Below are 16114 nucleotides of genomic sequence, written 5' to 3' on the forward strand. Positions count from 1 at the left end.
GTCCCTTTCAATTCTCAGAGTTCCAGATTCTACTATTGATTTAAATAGTTTGTGTTTACACATGCAATGTTTTGAGTTTTTTCTCCTTTACGCCTCCCATTGAGAGGTGGTGTCTATGTCCCCTCTCCTTGAACCTGAGTGGGCTTGAGTCTGTTTGACCAATAATGCCATGTGACTTCCAAAGCAACATTAAAGGCCAAGCCACTTTAGCTTGGTCTCCTGGAATGCTCGCTCTTGGGATGTTCCCTCTCTCTCTCCTGGAAGCCAGCCCCCACTCTGTGAGTAGCCCACACCACGTGGAGAGGCTAGGCCTGACCACTCCAATCCACAGTCCCAGCTGAGCCAAGCCTGCCTGGCATGCCAGCCCAGACAACAGACACATGAATGAGGAAACCTCCAGACCATTCTTCCCCTAACCATTTGAATCACTCCAGCTGTCTGAATCGTCCCAACTGAGGCCCAGACATCATGAGGCAGGGAAAAGCCATCTGCACTGTGCCCTGTCTGAATTCCCAAAACCATGGGCATAATAAAATGCTTGTCGTATTATAGCACTGAGCCAGGGGTGGTTTGTTGTACTGTAATAATAACTGAAATAGTATATGTGTGGTCGTGTCCCTCGCTTCTGGGAAATGAGTCTCTATAGCTTTAATCAGATTCTCAAAAGGATTAGGAAGCCAAAAATTGGTTAAGAACCCTTCACTTCAATGAAAAATAATTCTGCTTTATACACAAGATTTTAGAATTATGTCTATGCTAATTAGGTAAAACATATCTGTATTAATTAAAGTTGCATTATGGAAGGCCATAAGACAGAAAGACAAATTTTGAGGAGGAAATGAGAGATAGCTGATGTTTATTAGGGAGAAGGAGAAAATAAATTAGGAGAAATAGGGCAAAACCAAATCACAGAGAACTTAAAAGACACTTTAGGAAGGCAGTGAAGTAAAAATTTGATCTAGGTGGTATGTCAGGCAGACTCTGATGTGACCCCATGATCTCCGTCTCCTGGTGGTCATGCCTTTTGTGATCCTCTCTCTTTGGGTATGAGCAGAACCTGTGACTTTCTCTGGGTATGAGCAGAACCTGTGACTTTCTTTTTCTTTTTTCTTTTTTTTTTTTTTGGAGGGGGGACAGGGTCTCACTCTGCCACCCAGGCTAGAGTGCAGTGGTGTGATCATGGCCTACTGCAGCCTCAACCTTTTTGGCTCAAGGGATCCTCTCAGCTCAGCCTCCCTAACAGCTGGCACAATAGGCACGCACCACCAAGCCCAGCTAATTTTTGTATTTTTTTGTAGAGACAGGGTTTCGCCATGTCACCCAGGCTGCTCTTGAACTCCTGGGCTTAAGTGATCTTCCTGCCATGACCTCCCAGTGCTGAGATTGCCGGCATGAGCCACCATGCCCAGCCAACCTGTGATTTCTTCTAACAACAGAATAGGAGATGGGATGTCACTCTTGTGATTATATGATCATATATAATACCCCATATTGCAAGCAGACTTCTTCTAAGAGGCCACAATGGGAAAGCCCAGCTGGTGAGAACTGTGAGTGGCCTCTAGGAACTACTGGTGTCTCTAGGAACCATAAACAGCCTCTTAGAGCTGATAGCCAGAAATAAGTCAAAGGCTTCAGTCTGGCAGCCACAAAGAAATGAATTATGCCAACAACCTGAGTGAGCTTGGAAATGGATTCTTCCCCAGCCAAACCTCCAGATGAGAACACAGCCCAGCCAATGCCATGAATGCAGCCCTGTGAGACCCTGTGCAGATAAGCTGTGTCCAGCCTCTCAACTCATGGAAATTGTGAGATAATAAATGTATGTTGTTTTAAGCCACAAAGTTTATGGGGATTTGTCACATAGCAATAGAAAACTAATACAGGTAGGAAGTAGGGAGCTTTGGAATATTGTATGGTGAAGCAGGAGAGTAGGAAGAAGGGAGATCACAAGGTATCATGACTGAAGAGTAGCATGAAGAATGGTGAGAAGTTGCCATCAAGACAGTCAAAAAGCAGCACAAGTCAGTAAGTTTGTTTGGAACATCACAGAGAATGAGTCATGAAATAAAGATTCTAACATAGCACCTGAGACTTGGAGGAAGTTATTTAAAGAGAAAAAGAGCTTTGCAAGAGTAGAAACAAAACCACACCAGCAAACACATTGAAATGTTGCTATGAAACAGGCTGTACTCTTATTTTTTAATTCCATTTTTCAAGAAAAAAAAATACCAAGCCGTTCTAGTCAAATTACTGAATTTTAGTTTCTATCAATAAACTTCCACTGACTCCCCAGTGTCTCTCCTTTCCCCCAAAAAACCATGACTTTCTTCTACTTAGACTAAATGACATGAATTACTGTTTGCTCACAAATACGGTAATAGTCTTCAAAAAAATTGTGGAAAGCAGCCAGGTACGGTGGCTCATGCCTGTAATCCAAGCACTTTGAGAGGCCAAGGAGGGCGGATCACTTGAGGTTAGGGGTTCAAGACCAGCCTGACCAACATGGTGAAACCCCATCTCTACTAAAAATAAAAATAAAAAAAATTATCCAGGCATGGTGGTGGGCACCTGTAATCCCAGCTACTCGGAAGGCTGAGGCAGGAGAATAACTTGAACCTGGGAGGCAGAGGTTGCAGTGAGCCAAGATCACGCCATTGCACTCCAGAGAGCAAGACTCCGTCTCAAAAAAAAAAAAAAAAAAAATTGTGGAAAGCAAAGGTAAGTCCTACACACGAGAGGGAGACAGACAGTAATGGTTTGCTGCACAAGCCCCAAACTGGCTGCCTTTTCTGAATGTTTACAATGATTGCCCATCCAGGGAAAAGCCAACGATCCCCTTGTGTTTGGACTGACAGTGTTTCCCACAAGGGGGAATTAGTAGTCTAAAGAATTTTGCTGGAAAGTAGCTTAAATGGTAAGAAATTTAGGGAGGTGCTGGATGAGGAAAGATAGGAACAGAGATGGATTTATGTTGGAAACAAGGGTGAAAGCAAGCAAGATAAAGACTCTCAAAATAATAAAAAGTTAAAATGAGTCATCCTTCCCATCTCAAGGAAACAAGAGTGGGTAGTCATACAAAACCCTATTCAATACACAATTTATACACATACATTTTCATTAAGCCTGTCTGAGCCAGACAAGCTGAAATAAAACCATGATTCTCAGAGCTTCAGGAAAGTGACAAGTCACTCTCGTAAGACTATCAGGCTTAATAACTTCCACAAATTAGGATCACGTGCACGTATGCACACACAGGGTAAGTATCAAATGTTTTTCTGTGCTTTGCAAATTTGCATAGAATCCCATGAATGTTAAACTTAGCCTTGAACTAAACGCATCAGAGAGCAGTTTATTATCATTGTGAAACATAAAAGGAATTAAGAAAGTGCTTAGCCAGGTTTGGACACATAGAACCTGTTATTGACTAATGTCAAAAAAACAGTGCAAACTGCCTCCTGAGACTCCCCACATCTCAGGAACCACATGGTTACACCAAGATGCATAATGACAGATTGTTCAGGCCTCTGTCTTCCTGAGGCTCTTAGCGCTGCTAGTTTATCATTCTCAGTTCTTGTACACAAGACTCAGACCCGCGCTGTGATGCTGCTACACTCTTAATTATTCCCGCCATGTGGCAAACAGAACTTTAACCTCTATTAAAGGAAGTGCACATGTACTGATCAGGCTCCCCTTCTGCTGTCACCTCCTGTCTGATCCTCTCCCCCGTCAGGCCTAGGGCTATGTCAGTCCCCCGGTCATGATGCTTTTATCACAGACCCCACAGTCTGCTACTTAAGGAGTATTCTCCCTTCAGGTTCAATGCTGCCCTGGATTGCTTCCTGGTTTGCTCAAAACTACTCTTGTAATCCAGCCACAGTGGTGTTCTTTCTCAATCAGCAGTGTCCCTTTCTTTGACTGCTGGAAACACTGAGGGAGAAGAAAGTCTTCCCAAGGTGTCGGTATAAGCATGGCTGCATTTCCCACAACAGTCACAAGACCATCCACTTTGTCCTATTCACTGCCCACTGGTGTTTCCTTAACGGCAGCACTTAAAGAAAAGCAAACTAGATCACTAATAGCTCTTTAACAAAATAAATGAAGGAAATCAATTAAGGAACATTCATGGAGATGCCAAACTCCTCTCCCTTGTATGTCAGAGAAAAATATCTGCAGCTTTTGATCAGGCCCTAGAATCAGACTGGCTGGATTCAAATCCCACTTCTCCATTTGCTAACTGAGTAACCTTAGACAAGTTACTTAACATCTCTGTGTGTCAGTTTCCTTATCTGTAAAATGGGGATAATTACAGTACTTACCTCACAAATGGTTTGAAGGGTTAAAATGAGCTGATACACGTAAAGTCCTTAGAATAGTGCTTATAGAGCACATAGTGTTCAAAAAGTGTTACTACTATTGATATTATTATTATTATCATTATTTGTTCAGTCCAGGCTAGGCATAGATGCCATCAAAATTTTTCTCAGAGGACCAGGATTCCAGTCAGAACTCAGAAATCCCTGCAAATCATGGATTGCCAGAATCTCAAACATCTGTGCATGCCTCATAGTGGGCAGGATATTTTCATATCCATCACCTCACCTTGTTCTTCCACAGTACCTGTGAGATAGAGAATGAAGATTATTATCTCCATTTTACCAATGAGGAAACCAGAGCTCAGAGAGGGCAAGGGCTGGCTTGGTCAAGGTCACACCAAGAGTTATTCTGCAGCCTAGTGTGACTCAGCCCTTGGACTCTAGAGCCAAGGCTCTCTGCACCACGTGGGAAGGAGTCAGTCTTCCTCCATCTCCAGATCTGGGGTGGGCTCCACTCTCCCAGAGTGGTCTGAGAAGACTGGAGCCCACAGAGCTGCCTCATTCTTCAGAGTTTGATGATGTGTCTCTCTCCAGCGCTGTTTTGGCAAACATTACTGAGCACGGCTCTAAATCACCAAGACCTGTCAGGCTTCCATTCCCAGAAGGTCAAAAGAGATGGACTAAGAGCCACAGCTATGCTGAAGCATCCACCCACCCCCAACCCACTTACGCACCAAACCCTTCCACGGCCTTAAGTGCTGAAGTTTGGCATCTGGGACCTTCTTGCCTAACGTGATTCCTCTTGGGGCTTTTTAAAACGAAATGCACCAGTTAATAGAATCAAATTGCCATGCCTTGAAGTGATGCCAGCAAATAGAAGATTCTGTTGACTGCACTGATAGAAGCATTTTAACTTTCAAAGCTCTTTCACAGCTATTTCTTTTTTTAAGAAGTTTGTTGGTAATCTTTTGTGGAATCAGGTTTAAAAATAAAGCTGATACCTCTCCCTCCCCATTTTATTTTATTCATTTATTTTTTTGAGACAGAGTCTCATTCTGTCGCACAGGCTGGAGTGCAGTGGCGCGATCTCGGCTCCTGCAACCTCCGCCTCCCATGTTCAAGCAATTCTCCTGCCTCAGCCTCCCAAGTAGCTGGGACTACAGGCACCCGCCACCACGCCTGGCTAAATTTTTTGTATTTTTAGTAGAGACGGGGTTTTACCATATTGATTAGGCTGTTCTCAAACTCCTGACCTCAAAGATCCACCTGCCTTGGTGCCTCAAAGTGCTGGGATTACAGGCGTGAGCCGCCGCGACTGGCCTCTCCGCCTCCCCATTTCAAAAGTAATAGAATTTCACTTTCATTTCTTTTTGACCTGGGTTTACATGATCATTACAGAAAATTTAGAAAAGATGGAAAAATAGAAAGAAAAGAAGAATCCCATTCCTCCCTCAGCCCTGACCGCGTGCACATCCCACTGCATCATGAAAACCATGACTCATACGGTGGTAAATTTTATTTCCAGATGACGTTCTTGGAAAAGCTTTGGTTTGCTTGCTGGACGGATCTGTGATCACAATGCACATCCAACTTCGCACTGCCTTTTCGCTTTTAACATAGCAAAATCATTTTTCCATATTGGATAAGGTTGCATATTACCTCCACTAAGATGTGGCATTATAATTTAACAATCCCCGACTGTTACAATACAGGTTGATTATAAATTTTCAGAATTTCAGTGTCTCCTAATTTTGTCATCACAATCTCTACGCAGCAGGTAGGGCAGCCACAATGACCTCTTTTGGGCTAGGACATCACACACACAGAAGGTCACTTGTTTGGAAATGTATTATCTGTGTCAAGAAAAGTAAACCAATGGGACTTAGAGGGGTTCTTCCCTCTTCTTCTCCCAGCATCTTTCTGACAGGGTCATTAATAAGTTTAAAGTCAACCACGGAACACACAATTAACTACCAATAACTGACTTTTAAAACTAGGACAGCGGTACTTGCAAATCTTTCCAAGATTTTTTTTTTTTTTTTAGGCGGAGTCTCGCTCTGTCTCCCGGGCTGGAATGCAGTGGCGCGATCTCGGCTCACTGCAAGCTCCGCCTCCTGGGTTCATGCCATTCTCCTGCCTCAGCCTCCTGAGTAGCTGGGATTACAGGTGCCTGCCATCATGCCTGGCTAATTTTCTTTCTTTTTTTTTTTTTTTGTATTTTTTAGTAGAGATGGGGTTTCACCATGTTAGCCAGGATGGTCTCGATCTCCTGACCTCATGATCCACCCGCCTCAGCCTCCCAAAGTGCTGGGATTACAGGCATGAGCCACCGCGCCCGGCCCCAAGGTTTCATATTAATTTTTACTATTTTATGCTAATGGCCCAAAGGGGAGTTGAGTCCATTTAAATCCATTAGGCAAGAAAGACTGGGGATACAGAAAATACCACACCTGTAAAAGGAAAGCAGTAATAGGCGCTTAGAGAATTGGGCAAAAAGACTAAACATTTTACTAGGGCTTCACACCATTTTGTAAAGGCCTAAATGTAAACCTCTCCTAAGTGAGAGTCACCTCACTAACATGTCATTGTTCCCACAACTCTTCATTTTTAGCTCTCTTAGAGTACTTTCCCCTTTCTGCTTAGTATGATAGCCAGTTCTCTCCCTTATTTGCTCAATCATTTGGTTATTTATTCCACAAATATTTATGGGATGCTTCCTCTGGAAATCACCCTATCATAAAAGATTTACGAGCTGTGATCCTCACCATGAAGGTGGTCAAGTGTCACAGTTTAGCATGTGGGATCTGGAGACAGAGCATCTAGGTACCTGACCCAACTGCCTTGTTCCAGCTGTGAAAACTCAGGCAAGTTACATGACCTCTCTGTGTCTGTTTGCTCCTTTCTAAGAAGAGGATAATAACATGTGTCTCACAAGACTGTTTTGAGGCTTAAAGGCATTCATCCTTTAAGAGTATTTGGAACATATCTTGGTATATGGTCAGCAGTCAATAAACATTTGTTATCATGATTGCCATCCAGAAGAGCAAAATCTAATTAAGAGGTTTCTGAGTTGCATCTCTTGCCTAAACTATGATAATAAATTTTTTTTTTTTTTTTTGAGACAGGGTCTCATTCTGTCATCCAGGCTGGAGTGCAGTAGCATGCTCATGGCTCACTGCAACCTCAACCTCCCGGGCTCAGGTGATGCTTCCACCTCAGCCTCCCGAGTAGCTGGACTACAAGGACATACAGCCACACTCGTCTCATTTTTGTATTATTTGTAGAGATGGGGATTTGCTTTGTTGCCCAGGCTGGTCTCAAATTCCTGAGCTCAAGTGGTCTGCCTGCCTAGCCCTCCCAAACTGCTGGAATTACAGGCATAAGCCACCATGCCTAGCCAATAAATTCTTATACTCCCACTTTTGTGGTCAACTTTTTCTTTTTTTAAAAAAATAGTTTTGGTTTCTTAAATTTATAAAAAACATTTCAATAATTTTGGGGGAACAGATGCTGTTTGGTTGCATGGAAAAGTTCTTTAGTGGTGATTTCTGAGATTTACCCATCAACCAAGCAGTATACACTGTACCCAATGTGTAGTCTTTTATCCTTCACCACCCTCACACCTTTCCCCCGGAGTCCCCAGAGTCCATTATATCATTCTTCTGCCTTTGCGTTCTCATAGCTTAGCTTCCACTTATAAGTGAGAGCGTACACTGTTCGGTTTTTCATTCCCAAGTTATGTCACTTAGAAGAATGGTCTCCAGCTCCACCCAGGTTGCTGCAAATGCCATTATTTCATTCCTTTTTATGGTTGAGTGGTATTCCATGGTGTATATCTCTATGTATCATTTTCTTTATCCACTTGTTGGCTGATGGGCATTTAGGCTGGTTCCATATTTTGCAGTTGTGAATTGTGCTGCTATAAACGTGCATGTGCAAATGTCTTTTTCATATAATGACTTCTTTTCCTCTGAGTAGATACCCAGTAGTGGGATTGCTGGATCAAATGGCAGTTTTAGTTCTTTAAGGAGTCTCCATACTGTTTTCTATAGTGGTTGTACTAGTTTACATTCTCACCAACAGTGCAGAAGTATTCCCTTTTCACCACATCCACACCAACATCTCTTATGTTTTGATTTTTTGATTATGGCCATTCTTGCAGGAGTAAGGTGGTATTGCATTATGGTTTTAATTTGCATTCTCTGATAATTAGTGATCTTGAGCATTTTTTCATGGTTTGTTGGCCATTTGTATTAGTCTGTTTCCATGCTACTAATAAAGACATACCTGAGAGTTGGTAATTTATAAAGGAAAAAGGTTTAATTGACGCACAGTCCCACATGGCTGGGGAGGCCTCACAGTCATGGCTGGAGGTGAGTGAGGAGGAAACTCACATCTTAAGTGGCAGCAGGCAAGACAGCTTGTGTAGGGGAACTCCCCTTTAGAAAACCATCAGATTTCGTGAGACTTATTCACTATCATGAGAACAGCACAGGAAAGGCTCGCTCCCATGATTCAATTACTTCTCAGCAGGTCCCTCCCATGACACATAGGAATTATAGGAGCTACAATTCAAGATGAGACTTGCGTGGGGACACAGCCAAACCATATTACCATTTGTAATATGTACCATCTTCTTTTCTTGTACCATCTTCTTTTGAGAATTGTCTATTCATGTCCTTAACCCACTTTTTGATGGAATTATTTGTTTTTTTCTTGCTGATTTGTTTGAACTCCTTGTAGATTCTGGATGTCAGTCCTTTGTCAGATGCAAAGACTGTGAATATTTTCTCCCACTCTGTGGGCTGTGTTTACTCTGATTATTTATTTTGCTGTGCAGAAGCTTTTTAGTTTAATTAGGTCCTATCTATTTATCTTTGTTTTTGTTGCATCTGCTTTGGGGTTCTTGTCATAAACTCTTTGCCCAAGTCAATGTCTAGAAAAGTTTTTCCAATGTTATCTTTTATAATTTTTATGATTTCAGGTCTTAAATCTAAGTCTTTGATCCATCTTGAGTTGATCTTGGTATAGGTGAGATATGAGGATCCAGTTTCACTCCTTTACATGTGGCTAGCCAATTATCCCAGCACCATTTGTTGAATAAGGTGTCCTTTCCCCACTTTATGTTTTTGTTTGTTTTGTTGAAGATCAGTTGGCTATACGTATTTGGCTTTATTTCTGGGTTCTCTATTCTGCTCCACTTGCTTCAACTGTTCTCTCAAATAAGTTTTCCAAAGTTTTAGATTTCTCTTCTTTCTTGGGAACACCAATTATTCTTCTGTTTGGGTCATTTGCACATAATCCCAAATTTCTTGGAGGCTTTGTTCATTTTTTCAATTCCATTTTCTTTGTCTTTGTTGGATTTGGTTAATTCAAAAGCCTTGTCTTCATGCTCTGAAGTTCTGCCTTCTACTTGCTTGATTCTATTGTTGAAACTTTCCAGTGTATTTTGCATTTCTGTAAGTATGTCTTTCATTTCCAGAAGTTATGATTGTCTTTTCTTTATAATATCTATTTCTCTGGAGACTTTTTCATCCATATCCTCTATTATTTTTAAAATTTCTTTAAGTTGGTTTTCACTTTTCTCTGGTAGCTCCTTGAGTGGTTTAATAATCAACTTTCTGACTTCTTTATGTGGCAATTCAGAGATTTCTTATTGGTTTGGATCCATTGCTGGAGAGCTAATGTGGTCTTTTAGGGTGTTACAGAACCTTGTCATATTACCAGAATTACTTTTGTAGTTCCTTCTTATTTGGGTAGACAGTTTCAGTGGAAAAATCTGGAACTCAAGGGCTCTCGTCCCATGGGGTGATTCCTTGATGTAGTGCTTTCCCCGTTCCCCTAGGGATGGAGCTTCCTGAGAGACAGACTGCCGTGATTGTTATTGCCCTTCTGGGTCTAGCCACCCAGCGGGGCTACCAGACTCCAGGCTGGTGCTGCGGAATATCTGCAAAGAGTCCTGTGATGTGATCCGTCTTCAGGTCTCCCAGCTATGCATATCAGTACCTGCTTTGGTGAAGGTGGCAGGGGAGTGAAGTGGACTCTGTGGGAGTCCTTGGTTGTAGTTTCATTTAGTGTGCTGGTTTCCTCAAATGCTGGTTATGCTAGCAGTGAAGTTGTCACATGGACAGACTCAGGACTTCTGGTTACCCAGGATGTTGCAGGCGGTAGAATTAGCTGTTGTTTTCTCCTTCTTTGGAGCACGGTTGTTCTGTTATGAGTTGCTGTAATGGCTTGAGTTGGTTGGCCTCCAGACAGGAGGTGGCACTTTTCAAGAGAGCATAAGCTGCAGTAGTAGAAGGGGGATATAAGCTTGCCCTATGTTGGTCAAGATAAGTACTTACTTGGGTTTCTCAGGCAATAGGTGGGGCCATAGAGCGCCCAAGAGTTTATGTCTTTTGTCTTCGGCTACCAGGGTGGGTAGAGAAAAACCATCAGGTGGGGCTGGGGTAGGCGGGTCTAAACTCAGACTCTCTTTGGGCAGGGCTTGCTGCAGCAACTATGGGGAATGTGGGGGAGGCGGGGGTGCGGGTGGTTCTCAGGCCAATAAAGTTATGTTCCCAGGAGAATTATGGCTGCCTCTGCCATGTAGTACAGGTTGCCAGGGAAGAGGGGGAAGCCAGCAGTGACAGGCCTTACCCAGCTCCCAGCCAGCAAAGCCAGTCTCATTCCCGCCATGCCTCACCAACAGCACCAAGTATACATCCAGGCAGCTGGTAAGCAGAGCTGAAATCTTGCCCCAGATGACAAGCCTCCCTACCAAGAAAGCAAGTGGGGCTGTCAGGCTTCACCTCTCCCTGCCTGCCTGCAGCTTTGGCTGTGACTCCTGCACTCATATATGCACTTCCCATTCGTCCCCACTCCCCGCCCCCGACCAGATTCTACTCAGGAAAATTTATGCTCAGTTCGAAATTATTACAAAGTTCAGCTAGAAGCTTCCATCACCTGTGGCTCCTCTCTAATTCTGCTGGCTGCCTTCCCCAAGGACTCCTGCGAGATAAGGCCAGGAATGATTTCCCTGGACTCAAGCTAGGGACCAGGGATGCCTATAGGGTTCTTCCTGCTGCTTCTTCTATTTTTATATTTCTCTCAGCTCCTTAAAACTGTTTCAGTTCTAGATAAGGTTAAATCCTTCTCCCATGATCTGTATTTTCATGTTCTCCAGTGGGGATGTGTGTCAGAGACCAACTTTCCCCCTCTCACACTCTGGGAGCTCAGTTTTTGGGCTGTCTTGCAGAGTCTGCAGTGGCAAGCCACTTCTTTCAAAGGCTCTATGAATTATTTCCGTTTTCCTGGTATGTTCCTGAGGTGGTTCTTGGAGCTCAAGTTCACGGTTTGAGTCCCCACACCCTGTTCTGTCCATCCACGTGGGAGCTGCATGTTAGTCCTGTCTCCTATCTGCCATTTTCCTCTTTACCCCTATAAAAATCTGGTCAACTTTTTCTATCTTCTCTGGAAGTTGTTCATATTTCTTAGAATAAATCCCTTTTCTCTAACGGTAATTCTCCAATGAGTACCTAGGCATTCCATCTGGCTTTAGTGGCATTAGTAAGACTGACTATGCTTCTGCATTAGCTTTTTCCCCTAAAGTCTCCAGTCTGCTTATTTTTGCAAGCAAGTATGTGGTTTTGAAAATGACTTATTCATCATGGTCACAAAATGAGCACTTTCCCATTAAGATTTATCACAAATCTAACTCTAACTGAAGTGCTGAGAGGGAAAAGTAGAGACACACACATGCAGATACATAAATATATATAGCATTTATGTATACCCTTTATACATACTTTTTAATTCAAAGAATTTTTAGCACTCTCCCAACACTCAGTTGGAACAGTAAAAGCTATACCTAGAGGAACATTTATAGCCTGAAATGTTTTAATTTTAAAAGAGAGTTTTTAAAAGAAACTCATTATTCATATATAAAAATTAGAAACAGATAGTAAGTTCCTCTCCTCTCAAAAAATGAACTAATAAAAATAAAAGCTGGAACTAATGCATTATAACACAAAGAATAGTAGCAGCAAGGATAAATAAGTTCAAAAGATCGCTTTGGGTCTTTTGGAAGAAAAATTAAAAGAGTAAAATAGGTAAATCTTTCATGAGCCTGTTTAAGAAAAAAAAAAATAGAGTGAACAGAAGTGTAGGACATTAGGAATGAGAAAGGAGACAACTACAGATAAAGAAGAAAATAAAATAATTATGAGCGAATTCCACCTGCAACTCTGGCAAAAAGTTTGAAACCCTAGAGGAAATGAATAATGTTGATAATCAAAATTAATCCAGAAATGAAAAACCTAAACAGACTAACAGATTAACATAGGAAAAAGGAGCCACTTGTCATATTTCAGATTATATCTTACCAGGCTTATTCATGAACTCATCTACTGATGCACTCACATGAGTCAACATAAGGATGTGCACAACAAAACTGTAAAATGCTATAACAAATGTATGTAAAGAACCTTTTTTTTTTTTTTTTTTTTAGAGAGAGAGAATCTCACTTTGTCACCCAGGCTGGAGTATAGTGGCGCAATCATAGCTCATTGCCGCCTTGAACTCCTAGCACCAAGGGATCCCCCTGCCTCAGTCTCCCAGGTAGCTAAGACTACAGACATACACCACCAGGCCCAGCTAATTTTTAAAAAAAGGTTTTTGTGGAGACAAGGTCTCTCTGTTTCCCAGGCTGGTCTCAAACTCCTGGCCTCAAGTGATCCTCCTGCCTTAGCCTTCCAAAGTGCTGGGATTACAGGCATGAATTATTATTATACTGATTGGTTCTAATGCCTTCTTGGGGCACTAAGTTAATTTAGGTAAGACGTTAATATCAGTACTTGATCATTTTCTCCCCTGACCAGAAACACACAAGAAAAGTGGTCTACTGAAAAAGGCTGTGTGATACTTCGTGGGTACTGATGTTTTTCTTACAATTTGGCACCAAAAACCTGCAGGCATCTATTTTGGGACCATAGAAGCAGAATATGTTGCCAATATTAATAACTAATACTATTATTAATTCTTAATTCCATATTCGATGACTGATTAGATGTAAGTTTTACTGCAGAAGTCTAACGTCATTAATATATCACCATTTCAAGATTTGTTAACTCGGATTCTTATAAAAACAAATTACAGCCCAACTTTATTAGGAATGATTAAACTGACTGCCTCTAAGATTGTAAAAAAGAAAATATTTAAGTAATAATTTTCAAGCCCTTTAGAACACCCAAACTCAAAAAGATAACAATATGTTTATAGCAAATAATTTTCATTTGTAGTTTACTTGCGTTTAGTGTTTACATATATAGTTATATCAAAATAGCATTTAAAAAATTCTATAATTTAGATATTTCATAAACTGAGGCTACATTGTCTCTCATTTGACATAAAAGTATAAGGTCTATCTACATTAAATTTAAATTTGCTCCATCAACAAAAGTTCCATTTCTATCTCCTAATGCCTCAGCTTACCTAGTAATAACCATATCGTTAGACATGATTTTTCAGTATTGGCAATGGGTTTTCCTTTATCCTTCCATTCTCCTTCAGACCAATCTGTGACTAGCAACAGAGTATCAAGATGTCTGATCAGGACTAGGGGTGCCCACAGAGAAAGAGAGAAAGAACCAGAATGCTGGTACTTTCGTCACGTGGCTTAGCCAGTCCAGAGAACTTTCTTGTCTAAGAGAGGCCTAAGAGAGACATATATCATTTGCTAGAGTCTGGGAGGAGATGCCATGTGTGTCTGCCACTACCAGAAAGACAAGAACCCACAATCAAAGTATTCACTGTATACATGAAACTTATCCTTTCCACACTCATTCAATAAGCCTGCTGAGTACCTGCCACATACCAGACATGAAACTTCCTGAATATTTCCTACAGTCCAGCATTTTTCTAAGTGTTTACAAATGTGAACACATTTAAGCCTCACAACAATGCTAACAGGAAGGGACAAATTCTTATTCTCATTTTACAGATGCAGATGCAGGCACAGAAAAGTTAAAAACCTTACCCAAAGTCATACAGTCGGTAAGTAAGTGGTGGAGCTGTGATTTTAACTCAGGCAGTCTGGCCCCAGAATCTACATTCTTAACCACAACTGTATCCTGCCTCACTACAGAGCAGCATGTAAGATGAGGTCCTTACCCCAAGGTGTTTAATATTCTTTTAAAAACAGGAAGAGTTTACCTTTTAGAGATGCTTCGTTTTTTAAGAGACGGGGTCTTGCTCTGTTTCCTGGGCTGGAGTGCAGTGGCGAGATCATAGTTCACTGCAGCCTGGAAGTCATGGGCTTTTACAAGCAATCCTCCCACCTCAGCCTCCTGAGTAGTTAGGGCTACGGGCATGTGCCACCATGTCCAGTGAATTTTGTTGTTTTTTTTTGTAGAAATGTTGCCCAGGCTGGTCTAGAACTCCAGGCCTCAAGCAGTCCTTCTGTCTCAGCCTCCCCAAATGCTGAGATTACAGACATGAGCCACTGCACCAGGCTGAGATGTTACTTTTTAAAAACAAAACACTCAGTGCAAGGTTTCTGAATGCCAGTTCAAACTTCAATATTTGATGCAAAGTTTTCACCCAACCAAGACAAAACAAGAAAAACAATTACGAGAGAGAGAGAGAGAGAGAGAGAGAGAGAGTGTGTGTGTGTGTGTGTGTGTGTGTGTGTGTGTGTGTGTGTGTGTTGGGGGTGGGGGGTGTATGTCCACCAATTGCCTTTCTGGGTCTAATGGATAATCCTCCATTTTAGTGTCAATATTTCCTTTGTTTTCTAAACAATAATGACAGCATGTGTAGTTATTGTTTTGTTAATGCCCTTACTTGACAAAATGAGAAGTTAGTAAATCTAAACTGAGCTTCCGAAATTTTTCATTTTACTGGTCCATGAGGTCTCCAAGTCTGAAAATCAATGAACTATCTTTTTTTTTTTGAAGAAGGCATTATGTTAAGTGAAATAAGCCAGATACAGAAAGACAAATACCGCGCAAGCTCACTTATATGTGCAATCTAACATAGCCAAACTCACAGAAACAGAGAGTAGAACAGTGGTTACTAGGGGCTGTTGGGGGACAGAAATGGGGAAGTGTTGGTCAAAGGGTATACAATATTTCAGTTATACAAAATAAATAAGATCTGGAGATCTACTGTATAGCATAGGGCCTATGATTCACAATACTGTATTGTATGCTTAAAAATTCGCTAAGAGGGTAGATCTTACGTTATGTGCTCTTACCACAAAAGGAAAAAAAAGGAAGGGAGAAGAAACTTTGGGAGATAGTGGGTAAGTTCAGGGCATGGATAGTGGTGATGGTTTGATAGTTTCATGGTATACCTATTTCCAAACACATCAAGTTATACACATTCAATATCTACAGCTTTTTGTATGTCAATCATTCCTCAGTAAAGTGGTTAAAAAAAAAAGATAGCGGCCCGATATTTCCTTTGATAGGTAAGTATCATAGAGAAGGATATTTCGTACCTCTTACCGCTGGGGTGGGGGAGGCAGAGAGGAAATGTGAGGAGGGCACCAGACTGGCAGCCTCCACAGAACATTCTGGCATTAAAGGTTGTGAGGGGCTTGTCTGAATAGCCAAGGACAAACTGCCTAAATGAAGACTTTTTAAATGATGGAAAACTCTCTCCTTCTCTGATGTACCCCCCTCTAAAGAAAGAACAGTTGTTCTGAGGTCAGAATTTAATATAGCTTGTGATTTTCCACCCCTCTTGTTCAGTATCATTATATATGCACAGCTGCTTGAAGTTAAAAACATGGACTACTACCTACCCTCAAGATGAATAAC

The 16114-nt window shown here is 41.6% G+C and overlaps 1 protein-coding gene across 5 annotated transcripts in view; it reads right to left on the reverse strand.

The window, feature by feature from the left end:
• Positions 1-16114, reverse strand: part of KIAA1549L (KIAA1549 like) — a 307083-nt gene that overhangs the window by 143903 nt on the left and 147066 nt on the right. The gene's annotated exons all lie outside the window — the stretch shown is intronic.

The sequence above is a fragment of the Hylobates moloch genome, unplaced genomic scaffold, assembly GCF_009828535.3.
Source record: "Hylobates moloch isolate HMO894 unplaced genomic scaffold, HMol_V3 SCAFFOLD_11, whole genome shotgun sequence".
NCBI classification, from domain to species: domain Eukaryota; kingdom Metazoa; phylum Chordata; class Mammalia; order Primates; family Hylobatidae; genus Hylobates; species Hylobates moloch.